The sequence below is a fragment of the Pogoniulus pusillus genome, chromosome 32 (assembly GCF_015220805.1).
Source record: "Pogoniulus pusillus isolate bPogPus1 chromosome 32, bPogPus1.pri, whole genome shotgun sequence".
Lineage (NCBI taxonomy): Eukaryota > Metazoa > Chordata > Aves > Piciformes > Lybiidae > Pogoniulus > Pogoniulus pusillus.
The window spans coordinates 8,723,152-8,740,651 of NC_087295.1; the positions used below are offsets into that span (position 1 = coordinate 8,723,152).

The 17,500-nt window shown below is 42.9% G+C and overlaps 1 protein-coding gene across 12 annotated transcripts in view; it reads right to left on the reverse strand.

Annotated features, from left to right (window-relative positions):
- Positions 1 to 17,500, reverse strand: part of CNTNAP2 (contactin associated protein 2) — a 1,124,907-nt gene that overhangs the window by 307,988 nt on the left and 799,419 nt on the right. The gene's annotated exons all lie outside the window — the stretch shown is intronic.

The following is a 17,500-nucleotide window of genomic DNA, read 5'->3' on the forward strand; positions in this document are numbered from 1 at the left end:
TGTTATATATACACAGTATTTTCAAGTATGTATTAGAGAATCACAAGATCACAAACCAGTTATGGTTGGAAGTGATCTTTGGAGATCATTCAGTCCAATCCTGCTTCTAAAGCAGTGTCACTCGCAGCAGGTGGCCTCAGGATCACAATGTGCAAGCCGGTTTTGAATCTCTCCGGAGAAGGAGACTCCAAAACCTCTCTGGGCAGTCTGCTCCAGGGCTCCAGCACCCACACAGCAAAGATTTTCATTATTCACAGAATTACAGAGTGGTTTGGATTGAGGGACCTCCAACAGTCATTCAGTCCAACCCTGTACTATGTCCACGTAGAATCCCCTGTGTTCCAATTTGTGCCTTCAGAAACGGGCTCTAGCTGTGCCAGGGGAGGTTTAGCTTGGGCATTAAGAAATATATTTCAGGCATTGGAAAGGGTTGCCCAGGGAAGTGGTGGAGTCACCATTGCCAAAGGTGTTAAAAAAGCAAGTAGGTATGGCACTTCAGGACATTATTTAGTGGTCATGGAGCTGTGGGGCTGATGGATGGACTTGATGACCTTAGGGGTCTTTTTCAGCCTTAAGGCTTCTGTGACTCACTAATGCTTTCCAGAAGCAAAGCTCCTTTGCGATTGAGTGCAAACCTTCTTCATGCTGCCACTGGTCTAAGCTGTGGCCTTCTGAAAGCTCTGGAGTTATGGATTGCCATTTTCCCACGGCTGTATCCACCCTCCACTCTGCCTCCTACCGTGAGCTAATGAACTTATAAAGGCCTCTCATTATTAGTATAATAATCAAATATGGCCTGTAGAAACAGAACAGAAATGAAAGAGCGGGGGCAGGGGGAAGTGGAAATTTGCCAAATCTGTGTCAAATTGACACTAGGCTCATTTCTGTCTGTGATAAACAAGACAATTACCCTTGTGTTAACAAAGGGAAGGAAGTAGAGAGGCTGCCACCAGAAGAAGAAAGAACACAAGTTTATTTGCCGCTGGGATAATGAGGAAAATCACTGCTATGGCAGTGAAAACTGTAATTTGAGTTACCACCCAGCAGCAACACAGGAATTTGCAATGAACATAGAATAAAAACAAGCTATTAATGATAAAGACAGAAAGACAAAGGTGATTCTGTTTCTCTCTCACCTTCACTCTTACTTTGCTTTGGGCTCAGGGAGGGAGGGTGGCAGAGAGAAATTAATTTAAATGCAAAAGGCCAATCAAAGATGGATTTTCAAACAAATTTAGCAGTGATTTTAAATTAGAAGGCATAGATTAGGCAATTAGCATCCTTGTAGAAGTGCCAGCCTACAGACATCACAAGAAAGAAGCATAATTAGACACCCATTTTTAACAAGGTGCTTTTGAGAATTAAGCCATTGAAGGATACACAAACACTTTCACAAACAACTCAAACCCCCACATTCTAGCATGGTTCTCTGTGGATGAAATAAACATTATTCAGGATAAAGATATCTGAAAGGGAGAAGTTTTTACAAGGGCTTGTAGTAACAGGACAAGGGGCAACGGCTTTAAGGTGGAAGAGGAGAGATATAAACTGGAAATTCTTCCTGGTGAGAGTCCGAGACGCAAGTAATTTGCCCTGGGAGGCTATGGATGTCCCCTCCCTGGACACATTCAAAACCAGGTTAGATAAGGCCTTGAGCGACGTGCTCTAGTGGAAGGTGTGCCTGCCTGTGTCAGGGGACTGGAACTACACGACCTTTAAGGTCCCTTCCAGCCAAAACCAGTCTATGATCTTAACTGCAAGTCATGCCAAACACCTCCAGGTAAGACACACTTCAGTTTTAAATCAGGATGGCGCTGGGCACTGCATCTGAGCGGGCAAGCTTGTCAAAGAAAGTCTCAGATACTTTATCGAGTTTCTTCTAATCTTAAATTGGTCCCAGTTAGAGAAAGCTTCAAAGCTCCCTGAAGCTTCTTTGAGTCTTCTCTAGCTAGGAGACAAAAGGAATACCGCCAATATCATCTTTGTCACTTCTTCTCTCCTACCACTCTCTCCAATGCAGAAGGCTTCAAGGTTAGTTAGGTTTGAAACCATCACAACCCTAACGAAATGTGACTTCTACTTCTACTCACTTGGTATTGTCAGGACAATGGAAGAGTGGAGCCAAGGTACAAGCCTGGATTTACCCTTTCCCAGCTATGTAATACAAACGCTGGTTGCTCTCTAAAGCCTGCCAAGATATACGTATGAAAAGCTCAGAAAATTATGCAAGGGTCCAAGGAGGGAAGACAAGTCCAGCACACTTAGGTCAAAGTCTTGGAATCTTATTTAAACACAAAACATCTCTAAGTAGCAACAGATAGCAAACCCACAGATTAACCTGAAGAACTTCCTCCCACCAAGACAGTGGTGTTTCCTCCCTGCCATGGATATCACAGCATTTGATTAAGATGTGTCCTTCTTCATCAACACTGCCAACTGCTCAGCTGCACAAAGATATTCTCGTTGCACAACTTTGAAAGAGATAATAGTGTCAGGTTTGGTTTGTTCATGAATGTTACCAATCCCCAAATGCATTGATTCCCATCTTCATATAGAAGGCTACTATCAGGTTTTATTTTCACAGATCTGGACAATTGTTATATTTGTAACATTTTCCTGACCCTTTCCTCCTTCCTTCTCACCCCAGTTCCTCAAAGCCTTTTGTACTTGAATAGGTCTTGTAAGGAGTAGCTGAGTGATCTGGGGTTCTTTAGCCTGGAGAAATGAAGGCTGAGGGCAGACCTTCAGTCTCTCTAGAACTCCCTGATAGGAGATTGGAGTGAAGTTGTTCTCTTTTCCCTAGTAACACATGATAGAGTGAGAGGAAATGGACTGAGGTTGCATCAGGGGAGGTTTAGGTTGGATATTAAGAAAAAGCTTCTTAACTAAAACAGTTCTCAAACAGTGGAATAGGCTCTGCAGGGAGGTGGTTGAATCTCCACCTCTGAAGGTGTTCCAAAGATGCAGAGATGTGGTGCTGAAGGACATGTTTTTGCATCAGATTTGGTAGACCTAGATAATGATTGGACCCAATAATCTTAGAGGTCTTCTGCAACCAAAATGATTCTCTGTTTCTACCCCAGCGAGAAATCCTGACAAGGAAAATGGGGTACTTTGCTTTGCTGTACTCATTCAATAAAGCTTTACTTGAGTAAAACTTTCTCCAAAGCAATATTGGTCAAACAAAATACTTCAAAAACCTTACATGAAAAGCCTATGTTTGAAAACCACCCCAAAAGTAGCTTACCTCCAAACCACCTGCTATACAGATTTACACACCCCTACCCAAACAGTGAGTTTTCCAGAGCAGCTGAGCACTTATTTCCACCAACAGAGAACAAGGAAATCATTCTGAACAGAAATGCTCCTATCAGCATTCACATTGTCTCAATCAAAACATCCTCTATCAACATGACACCAATTTAGAACTGATGCATCATCCTTGTCATTTCCATTAATCACTAAGCAACTTGCAATGCCAACACAAATCCACCCTTTCTTTTATTTCCCCATCAAAATATCAGCAAAAAACATCTGCTCCATGTCCCTTTTTTCATGTCCTTTCTCTGACACTTTCAACTGGGAATGACTGCATCCTGGCAACTTACTTGAAATAATTTTCACATCTTTTTCACATAATAGATGAGCTGTGAAAGTAGAAATGTGTTAGCTGGGTACCTTGGAGGTTGCCCTGGTTGGCACATGCTCTCTTTAGTTGATTTCTGCTTCAATAGCACCACAGACTATTCATTTTGACTGAAGGGATGAAAATACGGCAAAAATATTAGACTCTTTTGTCTCTCCCCAGCAAAAAAGCCCACCTGCACAGCCACAGAACAGCTCAGAGATGCAATGGCAGGGCAGAAGCCCAGCTAGCACCCTGCCAGACTGCTCCTTGGTCCATCGCAGGAGCCATCAGCCCATCAAAGGCCCATCTGCACAGCCAAGGAAGGTACCCAGACCAAGGGCTCCCAAGCCACAATCTATATGGATCTGTCCCAGAATAGCCTCAGCTCCAGTATCCGGGCATGGAACTCATCACCATGAGTCACTGGGAGCAGACCTCCTCTACACCTGTCAGTCTGAAGTGGCTGATGACTAAGGGTGGAGCACATTATGGGATGGATAGTAAACAGCTCAGAATCATGCAAGAGTTAGAGGATATTTAGGAGCAAAACCTAAGGCAGGAAAAAGAAGTTTAGATCATTTTGAGGAGGAAAAAGTGCCCAAAATGAAAGTGATAAATGTAAACAGAATCATTAATGTTGGCAAATACCTTCAGGAAATTGAGTCTAACCACCGTCTAGCTCTACCAAGTCTGGTACTAAACCATGTCCCTCAGCACCATATGTCTGCCTTGTTTAAACACCTCCAGGGATGGGAATTCAACCACCTCCCTGGAGACCCTGTTCCAGTCTGTGACAAACCATCCAGTGAAGAAGTTCACTCTAATACCCAAACTAAACCCACCCTGGTGCAACTTGAGACCACTTTCTCTCATACTATCACTTGTTCCTAGAGAGAAGAGACCAAGACCCAACTCACTGCTATCTCCTTCAAGGAAGCTGCAGAGAGCAATGAAGTCTCTCCTCAGCCTACTTTCTCCAGAGTAAACAAAAGCAGTTCTCTCAGCTGCACCTCACCAGACCTGCTTTCTAGACTCTTCACCAGCTTTGTCATCCTTCTCCAGATCTGTTCCAGCACCTCAGTGTCCTTCTCGTAGCGAGGGGCCCAAAACTGAACTCACTCCTCAAAGGTGCAGGCCTCACCAGTGCTGAGTACAGGGGGACAAACACTCTCCTGATTTGGTCAGTACCTTGCCTGGTTGTGCCCTGAATTTGAGCAGCACAACATGTCCTGCCTTATTAAATTTCTTTCTGACTCCTTCCTGGGTGAGCAGTTCTGGATCCTGTGTGATCATGTGGGTGCTACCAGCTGGTGTCTTACCACAAGTTGGAAGGCTCCTATATCTTTAGAATAAGTCTTGTGAGGAGCAGCTGAGGTTGTTCAGCCTGGAGAAGAGGAGACTGACAGGAGACCTTATTGCTCTCTACAACCCCCTGAAAGGCAGGAGGTTGTAGCTAGGTGAGGGTTGGCCTCATCTCCCTAGTAAAAATGACAGTACAAGAGAAAGCAGCCTCCAGTTGCACCAGGGCTGGACATTAGGAAGAACTTTTATACTGTAAGGGTTTTTGAAGACTGGAATAGGTTACCCTGGGAAGTGGCTGAATCCCTATACCTTAAGAAGCTTAAAAGCTGTCTAGATGTGCAAAGATATGGTGTAGTAGTGGCCCTGGCAGAACTAGATCATGATCTTAATGTTATCTTTTCCAATCATGGTGAGCAAATGCTGATGTGTAACGGCTAGTGAAGATGAGTCTGCACTAGCCAGCAGGTAGGTGAAGTGGTCTAGGAGCAAGCAGGGATGTGGGTTTCTAAGAGTCAGCTCTGAACGGGAGAGCGCCTGGGTTTCTGTAGTGGTGAGAGCAGACGGGATGGTTCCTGGTCAGCTCCACGTGTGTGTGAACACAGGGGTCTGTATCTAGAATGGAAATGCTGCCTGGTTGTATGTTCAGGTGACAAACTGGGGAAACTGGGATGGAAAGGCAGCAACAGGGCAGAACAAGTGCCTGAGTCTTGCTGGTGGTGTGATCCACCTTGTACTTAGGTACACATACTCCTAGTGGATCTCCATCCTGCTCAGCCAAAAGGGGGAAGCAAGATGAGGTTGTTGGGCATCTGTGAGTCCACAGAGTGCCTGTGATCTGTGTGGTTAGCCATCTATATTGTACTGGATATGGGTGCTGTATGTACCCTTGCCAGCTGGGAGTACAGCTTTAACCCTGGGGACAGTGAGCTGTAGCAGCACCACCTTGTTTGGGCTGTTCAATCTGGCATGACATAGAACCATAAAATCATAGAATTGTTTCAGTTGGAAAAGACCTCCAAGAACATCGAGTCCAACTGTCAACTGAAGACCATTATGGCTATTCAACCATGTCCCAGAGTGCCACGTCCATACATTTCTCAAACACTTCTAAAGACGGTGACTTCACCTCCTTGGGCATCCTGTTCCAACATCTGATCACTCTGATCCACTGTATTGCCACAGTAAGCTGCACAAAGATATCAAACATCATACTAGGTTTGATCCTGTAGCCACTTCTCCTTGTAATTGTTTGACCTGGCTGAACCTTACAGCTGTGGTTTGGCAGAGCTTTCTAATTCTGCAGAATGTGATTCTTCACCACCAGATTAATAGGTGAAAGCAACTAAAACCAAGCTAAAGAGTAGATGATCAAAGAAGGAATGATTAAAGGAAACAAAATATTAAGGTTGATAGGCAATGGCAAATAAATCAAGAAACATGAAGATGTGGCAGACAGGATACGGTTTCAAAGTGGCAGGCATGGTTAACAATTTCAGAAAGGCAGAACAAGTCCTGGTAGCTCAGTTAGCCTGAGCATGAATCAGAGAAATGCAGGGATATTTGTAGAGTCCAGAAGTAGCAGTGGCAGATATTGAAAAACACCCAAAAACTAGTGACAAATGGCACATTAAGTTTTCTCCTGGCTTTGAGCATCCACTAGCTCCTTCTGAATCTAAAAGTGTATCAAAAAAACCATTTGCTATAAAATAGAGGAACTGCAGACACCAGAAAATGTAATCTAAAGTTTTCTAAACAAGTGATTAGGGAATACGGATGTGAAAAATGAGTTAATATAAAAGCTACAGAGGGATACATGGGCTTGAAAATTGGCAAGATGAGACACAAAGACAGTCTATGGATCCAGAAAAATAAACTGAGTAGTGCTACATATACAGCCAAGTAGCTATGGACATGCCAGCAGTGCAGCTAAGACTTCAGATGAGAAAACTTAAAACTACAAACCACATCAACATGAGTCTTCTGAGGAGTGGCTCAGGGAACTGGCACTCTTTAGTCTACAGAAAGAAAGGCTGAGGGGAGATCTTCTCAGTCTCTACAACTACCTTAAAGGAGGTTGTAGCAAGAGGTCTCTTCTCCCTAGTGACAAGTAACAGGATGAAAGGAAATGGCCACAGGCTGCACCAGGGGAGGTTTCAGTTGGATATTAAGGGAAACTTCTGAAAGGTTTCTCAAATGTTGGAAGAGGCTCCCTAGGGAGGTGGCTGAATCTCCATCCCTGAAGGAGTTTAGAAGAGGCAGAGATGTGGTACTGAGGGACATGTTTTAGCCCCTCCCTGAGAATGGTTGGACTCAATAACCTTAAAGTTTTCCAATGGAAAACTATTCTGTCTAATTTCTTCTAATAGTAGCACAAAGTGCATTGTGAAGCAGTTCTATTTTCCATGTTCCCATAAAGTTAGCTAAAAGCAAACACACCTGGAGGATTCCCCAGACTGCAGTAAAATATTTAAGGAGTTCATGTAACCTGTCCTTAGGGTTGCTAAATAACTTGCCTAGCCAAGGTAACTTTAAATCATCTGACCCAAGATTAAACTTGAAAGTAGGGGTTATGGAGTATGAATAATATCAAACACCAATTTCTGCTCACAGACTTCAATCCCACAACTTGGCCCAGATTGTCTCCAACCTAAATTACAGCTGGCAACTCAGGACATAGTCCAGCTATCACAGAGCTCTTGGGTATAAGGCTGCTCTTTTCCATTTTAACAATTCTGTGATTCTATAGTGGGAAGGAGAGTAAAACTCAAAAACCCACACCACACCAAAACTACATAAAACCCCCATCACAGCTCTGGACGGAGTCAAGAAGGTCAAGGCAGGCATGCAGAGCTGCCAAAACCATCCACTGTTCAAGGCTTTGAGGTGTCAGAGCACTGGACCAGGCTGTCCAAAGAAGCTGTTGAGCTTCCTCCTCTGGAGACTTTCAAAACTTGCCTAGACACACTCCTGTGCAACCTGCTGTGGGTGATCCTGCTGTAGCAGGGGGTTGGGCTAGATCACCAGAGGTACCTTCCAACCCCCAACATACTGGCATTCAGTGATAGTGGAAAACTAACGACAGTGATGTTCAAGAAAGGTAGTTCTCATAAACAAGAATCAAACTGTGACAGAAAAATACCATCTGGAATACTGCCCACAGATGAGTGTAGTACACCTTCTGTTGTAAAGATATATGCTGTCACACTAGTCGAGGCAAATCATCCTGTGCAAAGCACCCCATTCAATCCACAAATGCCCATTTAGCCCACACGAGCCACAGCAAACAGCAGGAGCAAACTGAGCTGCCATGTTTTGTCAACCTTGCCATGAATTTCTGTGCTTTGTCTCTCCTTATCCTTCTCCATTTATTTCTGCAAGTGGAACACTTGCCATGGCTTCAGCTTGTGCCAAACCAGATATTACAACACCTGAGCATCAAGTCTGAATGATTTATTCTCAATTTTCAAGGCTGTATTCCAGAAGACTTGAGCATCTCCTGCTAAAGCAAGCCTGGACATTCAATTCTTTGGGGCAATCAGCCATCAGTCCAGTCTTATACCTAGGGCATGACACAGAGTTGATTGCAAAGTCTCTGCTTTCTCCAGAAGATTATCTACAGCAGGCAAAATTCTTATGTCCCACTTCTCTAGTCATACACATGGGGAAAAGCAGGAAGGTCTTTGGGAGTCTATTTCTGCTGAAATAGTAGGAGATGCTCATACTACCTAAAGCATAAGCATCTTGCATGTTCATAGTGTCATCACAGAACGGTTTGCATTGAAAGGGACCCTAAAGGTAATTTAGTTCCAATTCCCCTTTATCACAAGCCCCAACACTATTACGAGGCAGTAACCAGAGGTGGTTAGCAGTTTTTGAAAGACCATTTTCTCTTCCAGGAAATATGACAGTTCCAGTTCCAGTAGTTTTCTTAATGCATTGCTTTCTCAAAATGAGGTTTTGAATTAGAAGCTTAGCATGCTTCCAGTCTGGCAGATTATAAATGGGGGTTTGATTTTACATTGATCAATTCTTCTCATTAAACTTTTGGAATGATCAGAGGATTTATATATTTTTGGAAGCTTTTTTTCTTTTCCAAAAGCTGACTTGCTTGTAATGGTTTTCACAAGTCTCAGAGCACTTTAAGAGCATCATTATTCTCATTCTATAAATGAAGAAAAAGCACCAAATCAGGAAAAACACTACACAAGTGAGAAAGAGAAAGAACTTGCCCCACACTTACATCACAGGGAAATGTTAACCAGAAGAACTGAATCTATGCATGCTCACTGTCAATTCACAGTTCTAACAGATTGATCATCCTGCCTTCCACAGAGGTGAAAAATCCATTACAAAGGTAGAACACATCAAACCTTTCTACACTAGGTAACACACATAGCAATGCTACATACCCCAGCTCCCCTCTGTGGTTATCCAGTGTTTGCCCTTCCAATGGCAAACAACTAAAAATCAGTTTGATCCCTGTTTTGAATTTATACATAATAAAAAAGAATTACATGTGGATAGAGAAAAATGTCTGCATGCACAGAATAGAACCCATTAGGTTGGAAAGGACCTTTTAAAGGTCACTTAGTCCAACCCCCTGCAGTCAGCAGGGACATTTATGACTAGAACAGGTTACTCGTTGCCCCAGACAACCTGATCCAGAATGGTTAGATATCAGAGTGTTAAGGGCTGGAGGGACCTTGAAAGATCCTCCAGTCCAACCTCCCTGTCAGAGCAGGACCATCTAGATCAGATCACACAGGAACACATCCAGGTGGGTTTTGAACATCTCCAGAGAAGGAGACTCCACAACTCCCCTGGGCAGCCTGTTTCAGCATTCCAGGGAGGAAGTATCTGCCACCTCTCTGGACAACCAGGATCTCACTCATCTCAATATAAAATAAATTCTTCCTTGTATCTAGTCTAAATCTCCCTCTTCTAGTTTAAAGCCATCACCTCTTGCCCTGTTGCAACAGGCCTTACTACAAAGAGGCAGGAAAGGGTGGTCAGGGACTAAAATGAGCTCTAGTCACCAACCCCAGATGTGTTGAGGGACTGTTTGGATGTGGTGCTCAGGTGAATCTTGTTGAGTAGGGTTATAGATTGAGTAGGTCTATTGATGATTCTGAAGGTATTTTCCAACCAACCTGGATGTTTCTGTGATTCTGTGAAGTCTGCCCTCAGTTTCCTTACAGGGCCCTTTAAGTCCTGAAAGGTTGCAATAAAGTGCCCTTGGAGCCTTCTCTTCTCCAGGCTAAACATCCCCAAATCTTTCACCCTGTGTTCACAGAAGAGAGGTTCCACCCTTAGATCATTTCTGTGGCCTCCTCTAGACCCACTCCAACAGGTACATGACTCCACTGGGCTGAGGCCTCCAGAGCTGGACACAGTACTCCAGAAGAGGTCTCAGCAGCATGGAGCAAAGCAGTGTAATCACCTCTCTCAATCTGCTGGCCATGCTGGTTTTGATGCAGCCCAGCGTGTGATGAGCCTGCTGGACTGCAGAATGTCTGAGGAAGCTCTCATTAATTTGACCACTGTGCATCTTTACAGCTGCTCTTTGCATCTGCTTCATTCTCTCACATTCCTGAGAGAACCAGAACTACAGAGGGGCTTCAAAATGTGTTTTTCCCTTTATAATGCTTGACATTATAAAGGGAAAAACACAGCAGGATTTTAATATCAGCACCTTAATGCCTTTTTTTTTTTTTTTTTCCTTGCAATAAAAGTGTCTTAACAGAGAAGAAAGCAATATGCTAGGTTGCCTTAATGGAAAAGTTTAAGAAAAAGCTAATTAATTTTGAAGTCTTTATGGGTAGAGTCCTTTTTCGGCTATGATTAATTCTGACTGGTTTTCCAGCATACAGGAGCTGTTCAAGTTATCTGTTCTTAATTACAGGTTGTCTTTTAACTGTCCCCTGGAATCAGCATTTGGCTGTGCATTATGAAGAAAAATAAAGCACAGGTTACAGTTGCCTGCAATGACTTTAACTCCTCCAATACCTAAACCTCCCCAAACACAGGCTGAAATTCAAGCATATTGTTTGGTTAGCTTTAAATATGTTAACCAGGTCATTGAATTAAGGGACTGAAAATGCTCCAAATTAGACCCTAATGCCATACTGTTATTGAACTGGAACCTGAATATATTTCCACCCAGCAGAAATTAAGTTTAAGTGATCATGATACTTGTTTTTTTTTACTTAAAAACTACATATAGACAGATCAACTCTACACACAGCCAAAACTCAAAGCCAAATTTCATCCCTTTCACTCTTTTTTCACACATGAACATGAGGCAGTATGTGCCCAGGTGACCAAGAGGGCCAACAGTATCCTGTCCTGTATCAGGAACAGTGTCACCAGCAGAATGAGGGACAGAATTGTCCTCCTGTACTTATCACTGGTAAAGCCACACCTTGAGTACCGAGCTCAGTTTTGGGGCCCTCATTACAAGAAAGACATTGAGGTCCTGCAACATGTCCAGATAAGGGCAGTGAAGCTGCTGAAGGGTCTGGAGAACACGTCTGGTGAGGAGTGACTGAGGCAACTGGAATTGTTTAGTCTGGAGGAGAGGAGTCTGAGGGAAGATCTTCTGGCTCTCTACAAGTACAGGAGGTTGGAGTCAGGTAGGTATTGATCTCTTCTCAGTAACAAGAGACAGGACAAGAGAAATGGCCTGAAGTTGCACTAGGGGAGATTTAGGTTGAATATTAGAAGAAACTTCTTGACTGAAAGAGTTCTCAGTGGAATTTGGTGCCCAGGGAGGTGGTTGAGTCTCCATTCCTGGAGCTGTTTAGAAGAGGCTGAGACATGGTGCTGTGGGACATGGTTTAGTACCAGACTTGGTAAAGTTAGACAATGAGTGGACTCAATGATCCTAAAGGTCTTTTCCAACTGAAGAGATTCTAAGATCCTGATAGAGTCTGTTCCATCTGTTTTTAATTCCAAGGTAATTACTGCTGGTTGACTATTCATAGTCTGCTTTGTATCCTAATGCTCATTTTTGCCACTTAGCTTTCACCAAACAGTGCTAATGTCATGGCTCATTTTAGAGCTGCAGCCTGTTCTGTCCTCAACACAGACTCCATCCATTTACTTAAAATGCAGGTGCAAGTTGCTTCCAATTTATTACACACCCTGCATTTCACAAACACCTGGTGCAGAGCAGCTCTGAGCTGAAATCGTCAATTAGTAGCAGAAGTAACTATAAAGGCAGAAAAACTAAGAACAAGCTGGTGGTTTGTTTTGGGTTTTTTAACTAATAAATATTGGAGTATGAGACCAAAAAATACACAACATCCCCAAGCTCAAAAAACCCCCTCAAGTGTTCCCAATTTGGCAGGAATAGGTAAAAAATGCAGCAATTTGGGGCTTACAGGTTACACATGAAAAACTGCAAGATCTCAGACTACACCAAACAACTCCATCCTCATGTTAAAGCTATATTTTAATTAAAAGAGGTAATTTAATAATTGCCTTCCACCACAGAGAAAGAAATGCATTATGTTAAATCCTTTCAGAACACATAATAACTAGCAGAAGATGAATCCACAACGACAATTATAAATTAGGATGACATTTCCTTTGAAAAGCATTATTGGAAAAGAGATTAGCTTCTTTGGGAAGCTAGCATATTGATTATATGAGCCTTTTAATAAACTCTGGTAAACAAAAGCAGTGTCTTTACAAACAGGCTTTGACAATCAATATACTCAACACCAAAGAGACAAACATCCCAGCAGTGAGGTTTTGCAGAGCACCTAGTGAATTTGAACACTTGGCTAGTGTAGAGTGTGGGGAAAGAATAAATTGATACTGGCTGAGAACATTCAGTTCTTCAAAGTGCTTTCTCAGAGCATGCTAAGAGCAGGAGAGACAAAAGCCTCTATCTGAAGATTTCAGAAATTCTAGCTCAATTTTCCCCCCTGCTACTCCAAGATCAGCATTACTCTGACACATCCACACTGCTGTACTTCAGCTTCCTATTATTCACCTTCCAGAATCTACTTTGCTTGACTCAGGTCACAAATAGAAAACGTTCAAGTAGGGGTTCTCAAGGAACAATTCAAAAGCTCACAGCCTTCATGAAAACCACCCAAACTTCAGCTCAAAAGAGAATGAGGTGGAGGCGCAAGGAACCATCCTTCCTCTTCTCACACCATCTACTACCAAGCTTACTCTGTAGTAACAATGCCTAAAGAGATGATCATTCTTTTCTCACTGCTTTTCTCTCCCCCACCCCCAGTGTAAAGTACATATATATCTTACCCAGCTCCAGCCTCCTCAAGCCCCTCAGCTCCCAAAACCACACTTACTCTTTCTGCAGACTTGTTTTCTTCAGAGTAACTTCTCTGCCCACCTCCCTGCAGAGCTCCTCATCCCCACTAGCACATTCCACAGCAGCTGTCCTCCATCACCCTAAATGAGGCAAATCACCTCACATGTAGCAAATAATATGAAACACCTGAAGACAGGGGGAGGAGGGAAATGGAGGCAACTCAGTTCTTGCCCTACTGACAGTTCCTTTCATATTTTCACAACTCATCAGGTTGTTGGCTGCAATAAAACTGCCACAGAAGTCACCGAGCAGTCAGCTCCCTGTGCATAACCAGAGCAGAGCTAAAGACCAGGGTCTACATGCCTCTCTTCTATACCTGGAGATGCACTCTGTAGCTAGCTCTAATTTTCCCTTAAAAAGATGTGCATGCAAGACATGCAAAGAAGATGCTCAGGAGTGAAATGTGATTCCTGCAAAGGAAACAAGCTAGTAGCAGGAGAATCCCAGGACAGTATTTGCTTCTTATTAAGCATTGAAAGTGGCAAGCATTGCTGATGGGCAGAGAAATCCAGTGTGGCTCTGTCCTAGGCTGACAATGGGAGGAACACCATTTGATCTTCCAACCTTTGTAAAATCATAACCCTTGTCTGGCACAACATCACTCACCACAGTGCCCAGGAACACTCTGTGCAAGAAGAAGCAGTGCTTTAAAGCTGGCATTTCTGCCCATTTTGAAGTGGTATCAATAATAAATTGCTTCCTCCACTTCTCTAGAATCTAAGCAGAATGCTAAAAGTGAGGGGGAGAAAAGGAAGAAAGGGCAAAAAAAAGGAAAAAGAAAGAGATGAAAGTCTTTAGGAACCAGCAGGAGCTGTTATGTAAGGAGAACAAGTCAGGAGATGCAGACAAGCCTTGCACAGGCTGTGCCCTCACTGACAGGGTGCCATCCCACCATTCTGCTACCCCCATACTGGGTCAAGGCAAGGTTGACAGCCCAAGAAACCATCGGGCAAGGTGAATTAACAGGCCAGGTGCTCAGGCAGTCCCACCAGGACAGCAGGAGACAAGGCTGGACACAAGGCTGCCCACAGGAGAGCTTGAGGGTAGGATAGCATGCCTCAATTGCAGCTGCAATGAGCTTCCTGTCAACACAGCCTGTCTTTGAGGCTAAACTGTAGCAGCTGCTGTCACCTGATGACTCACCTCCAGAGCAGAGAATGGAATCAGGAAAAGGAGACCCAAGAGTTGAAATAAAAATAGATTTGAAGAAACCACAAAACTGATGCCAGTGGCAACATAAAGTAGATACAGTCATACTGAGCCCAGGTGCAGCAGGTACAATATCCAGGAAGTCAGTCCTCAAGAGAAGGAAGAGGAGCAGGATGAGGAGGAGTCCAAGTATAAGCAAGAAGCCTCGGGCAGGAGGCTCCCCTCTCTGTAAACTTCCCCCTTTATTCTGAGTGTGATGCTGATGGTCTGGGATACATCTAGAGCCAACTTAAGTTAGCTGTGCTGGTTGGCTTAGAGCTGCTAGGATCATGGCCCAGCAAAACCAGCACACCACAGCAGACAGATTTGTTGTCAAATTGTTTTCCCATTCTTTACTCACACTTTCCACTTCCCTCTATTAAACTGTACAAGATGAAAAAAGCTCTGACATAGACATAATTCATGACTTGTGAAGAGAATTCTTTTGTCTTATCAAACAATACAGTAATATGCTTCTCCTAACAAATTCTCTTTGAGATGACAAAGAACAACTGCAATGTTCTCAGAACTCCTCCAGTCTCCAGTCTTATTTAAAGGGATGATTACACATCTGAACAGTTTGTTTATTTATTTATTTCCCCTAAAGTAAAACACAGAGCATATTTTTGCTAGATTCCACATTTGCTTTCTCACTATTGAATTATTTCCTGCTGACATGCAAATACCACTGCCATCCTATCCTTCCCTAGCTGGACTCTAACTGTAGGAAGTCTAGTGTTTCAAGTGCTTCTTCATTTATGGAAACACAGGAAAATCCTTACAAGCTAATTGGTGGAGGACTCACTGAAGAGCACAGCCTATGCAGATTGCTGATTTTGCCAACAATTAGGAATCTAAAACAGCACAGCTTCTACAGTGGGTGTAGCACAAATGTCTCTAACTCAAAGTGTATTTCCAGATGCTAACACACTCATTATTAAGACAATGTTTCATTTTAGGAAGAAAACCAACACTCCTGTGAAAAAAAATATCCATGTCCATTAGACTTCACAGAACCACAGAATTATCTGGAAAAGGCCTTTAAGATCACAGAGTAAAACCATAACATTTACTGTATTTACCATTTTGAGAAGGTTAGTGCTTTACTCTTCGTTAAATCTGAATCATGTCCCAAAATATAGGCTAACATTTCTTCACAGCAAGCTATGAGGAGACAAAGGCAGAGAATGCAAAAGTCCATTATATGGAAACCAAGAACCAATACACTGGTTCAAAACCTCAGTTTGAAAATACTTAACATCACTTTGCCAAGCTAAAAAAATGCAACCCAAATCTTCCTGTGATTCTGTGATGATTCTTTACATATTTCTGGCTTTTTAGCAAAGCTTATATACAGCTTCTACAGCTCTAAAATAAATTCTGACCTGAACTACAAGATTTTTCTTAATTCACTGAAAAAAACCCACCATTTTTTTATAACAATTAGCTAACTGGAGACTTCTGGAGACTTTCAAAACCCACCAGGACATAGTAAGCCCATGCAACCTTTCTAGGTGAACCTGCATTAGCAGCAGGGTTGGACTAGATGATCTCTAGAGGTTCATTCCAAATTCCACAATTCTGTGATTGTTTTCTTGAAGCCAGAGCCTATTACCATGTTAATTACTGAATTGTTACTGTGATAGTGGCAAAACACAGCAAGAACACAACTTAATCACATGCAACATTTTAGCTATTATCACAGTGTTCTCAACCACTGGAACAGGTTCCCCAGTGAGGTGGTTGAATCCCCAGCTCTGGAGGTGTTGAAAAGCCACAGATGTGTGGCGCTAAGGGATATGGTTTAGCACCAGCCTTGGCAGAGTTAGAGAATGGTTGGACTTGATGATTTGAGAGGTCTTTTCCAACCAAAATGATTCTTCGGTGCCACATTCTCCTTTAACAAAGTTGCTTTCTCTGTATATTCAAATGCAATCAATGCCTCTTCCAATGACAGGAATAAGTAAGGGCTGTCTTTCTCCTACTGCTTCTTTATAAAACTGTCAGGACACAGGTGGTGAACAGCATGTTTGCCCCTCCTATTGAACCACAAGATTTATAAGCAAGCACTCCCTGGCCACTATTCTTGAAGAAATGGAGGCTACATGCCTGTAAAAATAGAGGGCAGTGTTTGATTGAAGGTGAAATTAAAGAAGAACAGAGGGCTACTGGAAATTCAGTGCAAGAATATTCCCTCAGAATAGTGGCTTGAGGGAGCTAAAGCTAAGATCGGAGGAAAGGAGCCTGAGGGGAGATCTCATTGCTCTCTACATCCCCATGAGAGGAGGTTAGAACAATGTGTATGGTCTTTTCTCCCTAGTAACAAGTGATAGGACAAGAAGAAATGGCTTCAAGTGCATCAGAGAAGGTTTAGGTTGGCTATTAGAAGAAACTTCTTGATTGAAAGGGCTCTCAAAGACTGGAACAGGCTGCCCAGGGAGACAACTGAATCCCTATCCCTGGAGATGTGAAGTTTTCTCAAGTCACATATCTGTAAATCCTGGCTTAATTTTAACTTTTCACCTGTTCAGAAAGACTTTTGTCTCTTCCCCATATGAGAACCTTGTTTATTAAAGGTGAAAGGAAGGAATGTAAGGACTGGATACATTCCCTGCATCTTCTAAATGCTTTAGAATATACTTTTCAGACCAAAATCTCCTTCCAGTGTCTGAGAGAAGGAACACAAGACATATCCTGCTGTCTCAGCATGCACTGTTCAGGACCTATCAAAAGAGCAACTATCTTTTCTCTTCCCCTCCCACCATCCCCTTTTTTTTGTGCCTTAATAGTTCAGGGCATGTGGACCTCATAGCAAATAATCTTATTAGAGAAACTCAGAACAACAGAGTAAATAATTGGATTTTGAAAGGGCAAATAATCAGTATAGACACATCTCAAGATTAGCAACTGAACCAACATGTCTCTAGCAGCAGTAAAGATCTTTCCACAACAGCTCAGAGCAGATTTGCCATCTCCACTCTCAGCACATCCAGCTCAAACCATTGTACTGCGTTTCTCCCTTGCATGGTGCTGTGTAA